Source organism: Choloepus didactylus, chromosome 27 (assembly GCF_015220235.1).
Source record: "Choloepus didactylus isolate mChoDid1 chromosome 27, mChoDid1.pri, whole genome shotgun sequence".
In the NCBI taxonomy this organism is placed as follows: Eukaryota; Metazoa; Chordata; class Mammalia; order Pilosa; family Megalonychidae; genus Choloepus; species Choloepus didactylus.
Genome location: NC_051333.1, coordinates 25,486,843 through 25,496,290, shown reverse-complemented (window position 1 = coordinate 25,496,290; position 9,448 = coordinate 25,486,843).

The following is a 9,448-nucleotide window of genomic DNA, read 5'->3' as shown; positions in this document are numbered from 1 at the left end:
TAAAGAGCCATTCACTCCATAAATAGAAAGTATGCATTATATTCAAGCAAATAAGAAATATTTATAAATAACTAACCTCGGAGTAGAATGCAAGAGAAGTCTCAACAAATTTCAGAGAATCAAATGCCAACAAAAATCATTACCCCAGTGCAATTAAATTAGAAATTGACAATTAAAAGATCCTAGAACAAAAATATAGAATATCTTTTTTAAAATGACACTGGTAAATTACTCATGTTGTTAGGAAGTACAAATCACAATAAAGTCGCAATGGAAATTGTTTTAAATATTTATAAGTAAATGAAAATAAAAGTTCTACATACATTAGGTAATGGGACAGATTCAATACAGTCTTTGATAAATTAATTAACCTTAAAAATGAGAGGGAATGAAAATATATGAGTTAGTCATACTACTCAAGAAGAGTAAACCCAAAGAAGGTAGAAAGAAGAAAATGACAGGAAAAGGGTGTGAGTGGATTGATAAGGAAGTATGCCCAGAAGAAACAATAATAATAAGAAGGTGGGGAAGTGCAATAAAAGCAGCAGCAGTTAAGGAAGGGTTTAATTTCGTTTAAAGCCTCTGCCTGCACCTAATGGATAGATAATCCCACGAGGAGATTCAGAGTATAAATTATACCTCAGAATTTATTCCATCTTGTAGCAAAGGAGCTGAGAACTTACATTCTCACTAAAGCCAGCCACTGACCACAGGCTGCCTGGGTGGGAGTTGGGGAGGCTTTTCTAGCTCCCACACCGGCAGGTGGCTCTAGTGTCTAATACAATCCAGCGACAACTTCAAGGGAACCTTCAGCAGCAAAGCCCACAGGAACCCGGATTTGGACTCCCTGAGCTGGCACTGGGCGAGAACACCTACAGAGTCTAAACAGAATTTTACTGAAGAGGAAAACAAACACCACTACAATAGAATGCACATCCGTTTTTTTTTGAAGACCAATTAAGTAGACATGGCTCTAGAAACACAGATGATGGAGAATATTAAAAAGACATTTTTGAAAAAACAATATCTGGGCAGCCAAAATTGACAATCTCTCCCACTGATTGCAACTAAAAGTTTTTGGACAAAATACAAAAAGCAACTATCTGACAACTTTGAAAAGTTAACAATTCCAGAGCAACCACTTAAAAAGAAAAACAAATGCCAACATATTAATTAAAATTGAATATACAAAAAAAAATCCAAATAATCTAAAAGAAGACAGGGAAAGAGAAACAGAAGAAAAAAGAATATAGAGGACAAACAGAAAGCAAATAATAAATTTGGACCTACATCCAAACATGTCCATAATTATGTTAAATGGAAATGGTCTGGAAGCATCCAAAATGTCCTTCACTAAGTGAATGGATAAACAAACTGTGGTATATCCATAGAGTGGAGTATCATTCAGTGATGAAAAAAAATAAGCCTTAAAGCCATGAAAAGATACAGAGGAGCCTTAAATGCATATTGCTAAGGGAAGAAGCCAGTCTGAAAATGCTGCAATTCAAATTATATGATATTCTGGAAGAGGTAAAACTATAGAGACAGTAAGCTGATGAGTGGTTGCCAGGGGTTCAAGGGCAAAGGGAGAAATGAAAAGTGGAACCAAGGCATTTTTATGGCAGTGAACTATTCTGTATGATAGTATAATGGTGGATACATGGCGTGGTGCATATGTAAACTGCAGACTCTAATTAATCATTGTAGGTCAATATTGGTTCATCAATCATAAAAATAAATACCCAAGGAGGGGCAATATGAGAACTCTGTACTTTCTGTGAATTTTTCTATAAACACAAACTGCCCTAAAAAATAAAGTCTATTTTTAATAAATGGCCTAAACAAATCAAGTAAAAGACAGAGATTGTTGGTTTCGATTTAAAAAAAAGAAAGACAAAACTGTATATTGTGTAGATACTTAAGGGAGAAATAATATCAACTCTACCCAATTTCTTCCAGAATATAGAAAAGAAATTAATATTCCTCAACATATTTTATGAATTGATTTGCCTCATTAAAAAATCAGACAAGGATGTTACAAGAAAATAAAACCTCCAGACCAATATCCTTCATGAACATAGATGCAAATATTCTCAACCAAAATATTAGCAAATCTGTTATAATAATATATAAAAAGGATAATATATCATGATCATGTGAGGTTTATTCTAGGATTATAAGGCTAGTTCAACCTCACAATCAATATAAACCATATTAAAAGACTAAAGAAGAAAAATCATGTGATTATCTCAATATATGTAGGAAAGGCATTTGATAAATTCAACCAGTCATAATAAAAATGAATCCTTAAACTAGGAACTTAAGGGAACTTCCTTAACTTGATAAAGGACATCTACAAAAACCTACAACTAACATCAACTTTTGTGATGTAAGATGAGATCCTTTTCCCGTAAGATAAGAAACAAGGCAAGGATATCTTCACTCATCATTCTTAGTCAACATCATACTGGAAGTCTCAGCTAGTGCACTAATACAGTAAAAAGAAATAAAAGACACAGATCTCAAAAGAAAAAATAAAAATCCCTCCATTCACAGAAAACACGACTGCAGAAAATCGCAAGGACTCTACGAAAAACAGCTCCTAGAACTAATAAATGAATTTAACAGTGTTATAGGATACAAGGTCAATTTTACAAAAATCAATTGTATTTCTAGATACCAACAATGAATACTAGCAATTTGAAATTTCTTTTTTTAAAAAAAGTACCATTTACAAAGAAATGAGATACTGAGGTATAAATCTAACAAAATATGTCCAAGATCTATTCATTAAAAACTGCAAAACACTGATGAAAGAAATCAAAAGAAGACCTAAATAAATGGAACAGTAAACTGTGTTTAAGGATTGAAAGATCAGTACTGTTAAGATACCAGTTCTCCCCAACTTGATCTAAAGATTCAGCAAAATCAAAAACAAAATCCTTGTTGATTAAGTATGTCAAGCCTTAATCAACGGTAGTCCCAAAATACCTAGGTCCTTATCTGAGAATCTATAATAAAGTTTCACTTACTAAGTTTATTTTTCAGAAACTTAAATCCTGCAGAGTGTTCCTGTGCCAGTTTGGTTGTACTAGGCCCCCAAAATGCCATGTTCTTTGATGCAATCTTGTGGGGACAGATTTATTAGTGTTGATTGGGTGAGAATCCTTTGATTGAGTGTTTCCGTGGAGATGTGACTCAATCAACTATGGGTGAAATATTTAATTGAATTATTTCCATGAAGATATGGACCCCTCCAATTTAGGGTGGATCTTGATTTAATCACTGGAGTCCTAAAAACAACTCACAGACGGAAGGACCTCAATGCAGCTGCAGCTTACAGAGACATTTTGAAGATGGCAGTTGAAAGTTGATGCCAGCATTTTGGAGAATGCCATTTTGAAATACAAGCTGGGAGCAAGCAGATGCCAACCACGTGCGTTCCCTGCTAACAGAGGATTTCTGATGCCAACGGCCTTTCTCCAGTGAGGGTACCCTATTGTTGATGCCTTACCTTGGATACTTTATGGCCTTAAGTCTGTAACTTTGTAACCAAATAAACCCTCTTTAAAAAGCCAATCCATTTCTGGTACTTTGCTTAATGGCAGCATTAGCAAACTGTAACAGATTTTGGTACCAGAGAAGTGGGTGCTGCTGCTGCTGAGCTTGCAAATACCAAACCTATTGGAATGGCTTTTTAAATGGATAAGGGGAAAATTCTGGAAGCATTGAGGGAAGTTTGATAGAAAAGGGCTTATCTGCTTTGAAGAGACTGTTGGTAGAAATATGGACTCTAAAGATACTTCTGATGAGGTTTTAACAGAAATGTTGAATGGATGAATGTGTTACTGCCAACTGGAAGAAAGGCAATCCTTGTTTTAAAGTGGCAGAGAATTTGGCAAAATTGTATCCTGGTGCCGGATGGAAGGCAGAGTTTGAAAGCGACGCACTGGGATACTTAGCTGAGGAGATCTCCAGACTACGTGTAGAGGATGTAGCCTGGCTTCTTCTTGCAGCTTACAGTGAAATGCGACAGGACACAGATAAACTGAGAATTGAACTCTTGGGTACAAAGAAACCAGAAACTGATAGTTTGGAAAATTCTGGGCTTCCAGAAAGTGAGCCCCATGTGGCAATTTAACCAAACATGGAACCCGACAGCCATTTCAGTACAAGCCAGGATTGGAGATGGAGCTATCCAGCAGGATTTGTGGAAACTCCTGGTTGTCTGACAGTTTTGACCACTGTGTGCTTCATACCAAGCCAACAAGATTTTTGTGAGATCTGTATAGACGAAGCCACTGCTGGTCTGGACTGGAGGGGACAGAGAAGGAACAAATTGAAGGAAAAATTTCTTCAAAGACAGAGCCATGGAGATTGAGGTCTGGAGTCAAGAGGTCTTGGACAGGGAGAACAGAGCAGCCCACACACATGGAAAAGGTGAGTTTGCCCCAGAAGTAGAGCACGGTCCTTCCGCCTCGATGCTCAGGAAGAGTGCTGCCACCCCGGGCCCCAGAGAGGGTGGGGCACATTCCCTGGGGTTTGGGGAGAGCCTGGCTGCCACCCCATTTTTCAGAGAGCCTTTGCCCTGGAGAGGCAGAGTCTGGGTGGCACCCCAATGCCTGAGGAGGGTGGGGCCAAGAAGAAGTGGTCTCCCCAATGTGTGGATATGTTGGAGCACTCACCCCAGCATTTAGAGAGAAAAGGGCTGCTGCATAAGCATTTGGAAAGGGTGGCACAACCGCTATCTCAAACCTTGAGGATAAAAAATCATTCTATAAATGACTCCCAGACTTTGAAATCTAATGAAGTTTGCCCTGAAGGTTTTAGTAACTCTTTTGGTCCTGTGAACCCTGTTTTCCTTTCAGTTTCTCCTTATGGCAATGGGAACGTTTATCCTATGACTGTCCCTCCTTTGTATGTTGGCAGTATAGAACTTGTTCTAAGTTTCCCAGATCCACAGCTAGAGGAGAAATTTGCTTTAGGAAAGACTATGCCTGTAACTGATTTTGATGGGATCTTATACTTAACTATTGTTACTGAAATGATTTCAGTTTTTGTGATATTGTGATGGGATTAATGTATTTGTGTATGGAAAGATCATGTCGTTTGGGTATCCAGGGGGTGGAATGTGCCGGTTTGGATGTGTTACATCCCCCAAAATGCCATGTTGATTGGGCTGGAATTCTTTAATTGTTTCCATGGAGATGTGATTCAATCAACTGTGGGTGAAACATTTAATTGAATTATTTCCATGGAGATATGGACCCCCCCATTCAGAGTAGGTCTTGACTTAATCACTGGAGTCCTATAAAAGAGCTCACAGACAGAAGGACCTCAGAGCAGCTGAGTAACATTTTGGAGAGCAGCTAAAAGCAACATTGTGAAGAATGCACAGGAGCTGAGAGAGAAGCTGGAACACAACCCAGGATCAACAGATGCCAGCCATGTGACTTCTCAGCTAACAGAGGTTTTCCAGACACCACTGGCCTTCCTTTGGTGAAGGTATACTCATGCTGATGCCTTAATTTGGACATTATCATGGCCTTCAGACTAAATTTGTAATCAAATAAACCCACTTTATAAAAGCCAATTCATTTCTGGTATTTTGCGTAATGGTAGCATTACCAAATCAGAATAGTGCCTATGCCAGATAAGTCCTAAAACCCAGAGACAACAGCCTCTTCAAGAACATCAACCAGATGCAGCCTCCTTCCCCATAATGTCAACACCCCTTTTCAATATGAACAAGTTAGAGTGGTTACTGCCTAGACATCCCTAAAGATCGAGAAAGTGATTAAATGAGAGGAAGGGGTAGCAATAGACATGATAGGATTTAGCAAAGGACTATGAATACTGAATCTTTATGTAAATATATTTTTAGATGCTAGGATATTAAAATAGCTAGAAGGAAATAACTGCAATGGTGGAACTGTAATCCATAACATTCTTTGAAATTTGCTCTCTAACTACTTGTTAAATTGTACTTTGAAAATTATCACTTTCCTGTATATATGTTATATTTCGCAATAAAAAATTAAAAAAAAAAAATCCTGGTAGGATTTTTGTAGATATTGACAAGCTGTCTCTAAAATTTATTTGGAAAAGCTAAGGAAATAGAAAAGCCAAAATTTTTTGAAATATAATAACAATTCCATTGGACACTTATCATAAAGGTACAATAATCAAACAGGGTGGTATTGATGTAAAGATAGACATATAGATCTATGGGATAGACATAGAGCCCAGAAATAGATCTAGACAAATGCAGTCAACTGATATATAACAAAGATGCAAAGCAATACAATAGAGAAAGTATAATGTTTACTACAAATGATGAAATAGTTGGGTAGACATATACAACAAAGAAATGAACCTTGACCCATAATTCATACCTTATACAAATATTAACTCAAAATATATTGTAGACAAAGCTATAAAACCTCTAGGAAAAAACATAGAACAAAATCTTTGTGAACCTGGGTTAAAAAAAAAAGATTTCTTAGGTACAACATCAAAACACAATTTACAACAGAAAAAAATAAAGGTAAATTGGACTTCATCAAAATTCTCACAGTATTTCTCTGTGAGAGATACTGTTACGAGAATAACAAGACACAGACTAGGAGAAAATATTTGCAGATCAAATATCTGACAAAAGATTTGTTTCCAGGGTATATAAAGAATATCAAAACTCAGTGAAAAGAAGACAAACAACCTGATTTTTTAAATGAGTAAAATATTAGAAAAGGAACTTTATAGAAGAAGCTATGCAGATGTAAAATAAACACATTTAATGGTGCTCAACATCATTAGTCATTAAGGAAATGCAAATTAAAACCACAAGGAGATACCACTGCATGCCTATCTAAGTGGCTAAAATTGAAAAAAAAAAATAAAAACAAGCTGACATACCAAGTGTTGTCTAAGATGCAGAGCAACAGGAATTTTGAAATATTGCTGGTGAGAATGCAAACAGTATAGCCACTATCAAAGACATTTTGGCAATTTTTTTGTAAAATTAAATACACACCCTCCACATGATCCAGTAATCCTAGGTAAGGTATAAATGAAAACTTATGCTCATACAAAATCTTGTACATCAATGTTTATAGCAGCTCTATTCATAATCACCAAAAAACTAGAAATGATCCAAATAGCTTTCAATTGGTGAGTAAACAGATAAATAGATCGGATTACTATTGAACAATAAAAAAGGAACAAACTATTGATGCATGCAACAACATGGATGAATCTCAAATGCAATATGCAGAGGGAAAGAGCCAGACTCAAAGGCTATATACCACATGATTCCATTTATATGACATTTTGGAAAAGTCAAAACTGAAAGGATGGCTGCCAGGTTTAGGAGCAATGTAAGGGAATATTAGAGATGATGGACAACAAAATGGGTGAATTTTACTGTACATAAATTAAAAATAAATAACAACAATGTTAAGAATGAAGGAGAGAAAATTACAGATACAGTAGAGATGTTTACATCATAAGAAAACAGTATGAATAGCTTTATGCCAATACAATGTGAATAACTTGCTGAAATTAAATATTCTTTCACAATTAATATATATCTATATTTATATCACTAGAGATATAGATTTTTAGCAAACTGAGGCAATTTCCTTAACTCATAAAGTGCAACCACAAAAAAAAACATTATAATATATAATAGAACTTCAAAAGAATTTATTTTAAAAGTAGTAACAAGATAAGAATGTTTTGACTGCTGCTCTTCAATATCTTAATGGAGATCTCACCAATGAAATGAGAAAAGACAAAACTATGGTATAAACATTGGAAAGGAAGAGATAAATGTGATGATTTTAGAAAATACGATTGCCTACATAGAAAGTTAATGAGAACATATATATGGTATATTATATGCACATATATATATAATTAGAATTAATAAGAGACTTCATCAAGAATCCTGGATTCAAGATCAGCATACAAAAATTAGTACTATAATTAAGAAATAAGCCATTAAAAATTATCATTTTAAGAGTGTCATTCATAGTAAGTACAAAAACCAGCAATGAACATAGTCTGACAAAGCTGTTATATGTTTATGGGAAAGATTACAAAAGTTATAAAAATACCTAAACAGATAAAATATATACTATGTTTTTGGATAAGACTCTATCATAAAGATATCAAGATTTCCCATATCAAACTAAAAAATCAAAGCTATACCAATTAAAATCCCAAGAAGCATTTTTATGAAGCTTAGCTATCTGATCCTAAAGTTAATATTGAAGGGGTGAAAAAGAATAAGCAAGACAATTTTTAAAAGAAAGTGTAAAGAGGGGAGATATGTCAGGTAACAATATTTATTATAGAGCTAACATTGCTGAAAACATATGGTCTCATACAGGAAGAGACAACCAGACCAGTGGACCAGAAAGGAAAGCACTTGAACAGATCAGGCAAATATGAAGACTCGATACACAACAAAAGTATAATGTATCAATTACAAATTAGTGGAGAAGGATGAACCGTTTAATAAATAGTGCTAGGACAGTGGTCTATCTATCTTTCATCTATCTACATATATGCATATATGTGTATGTATATGTGTAAATATATAATAGATGTATTATAGGGGTACTGGTATATGCAGATATCTGTGTATATGGATTTACATGTGTAAGTATGTAAATTTTTGTGGTTGCACTTTATCTGCTAAGGAAATTGCCTTAGTTTGATAAAATATCTATATCTATAGCTATATCCATATAAATATATATTAATTTTAAAGGGTAACATAATTCCACACCTCACTGTTCACAAAAACTTGTTCCAGGAATGGTAAAATTATAAATGCAAACATGTAAAAAGATGTAGAGAGGGATTTCTTAAACATGATATACCAAAGAGCACATACCTTCAAAAGGAGTAAAACAGATAAATGTGATTACATTAAAATTTAAAGCTTCTATATGCCAAAGACCCCAATTAACAAAGTTAGAAGATAAGTCATAATCTGGAAGTATATATTCCAAAACATATAACAAATATCATGCTAGTATCAAGAATATATAAGGAACTCCTACAAAGCAATTAAAAGAAAACATTGTCAAATTCACAGAGGTGAAACCCTAATGGCCCATAAGCATATGAAATGTCACTTAATTTCACTAATATTCAGAAAAAATGCAAATCCAAAAAGGAGATACAATTGCACATCAGAGCACATCACCAAATTGGTTAAAATGTAAAATACAGGCAGTATCAAGTGGTGGTTGATGTTGAAAGGAAATAAAAACCTGCACAAGTTGTTGGCGAAATTTACAATTGATCTAATCACTTTCAGAAACAATTTGGCAAAATGTAACAAACTTGAAAGTGCACACACCCTCTGTGGGCATATACCAAGCAAAAACTTGGCCTTTGTGTGCTGGAGAAGGCACGCTCAGGGATGCTCACTGCT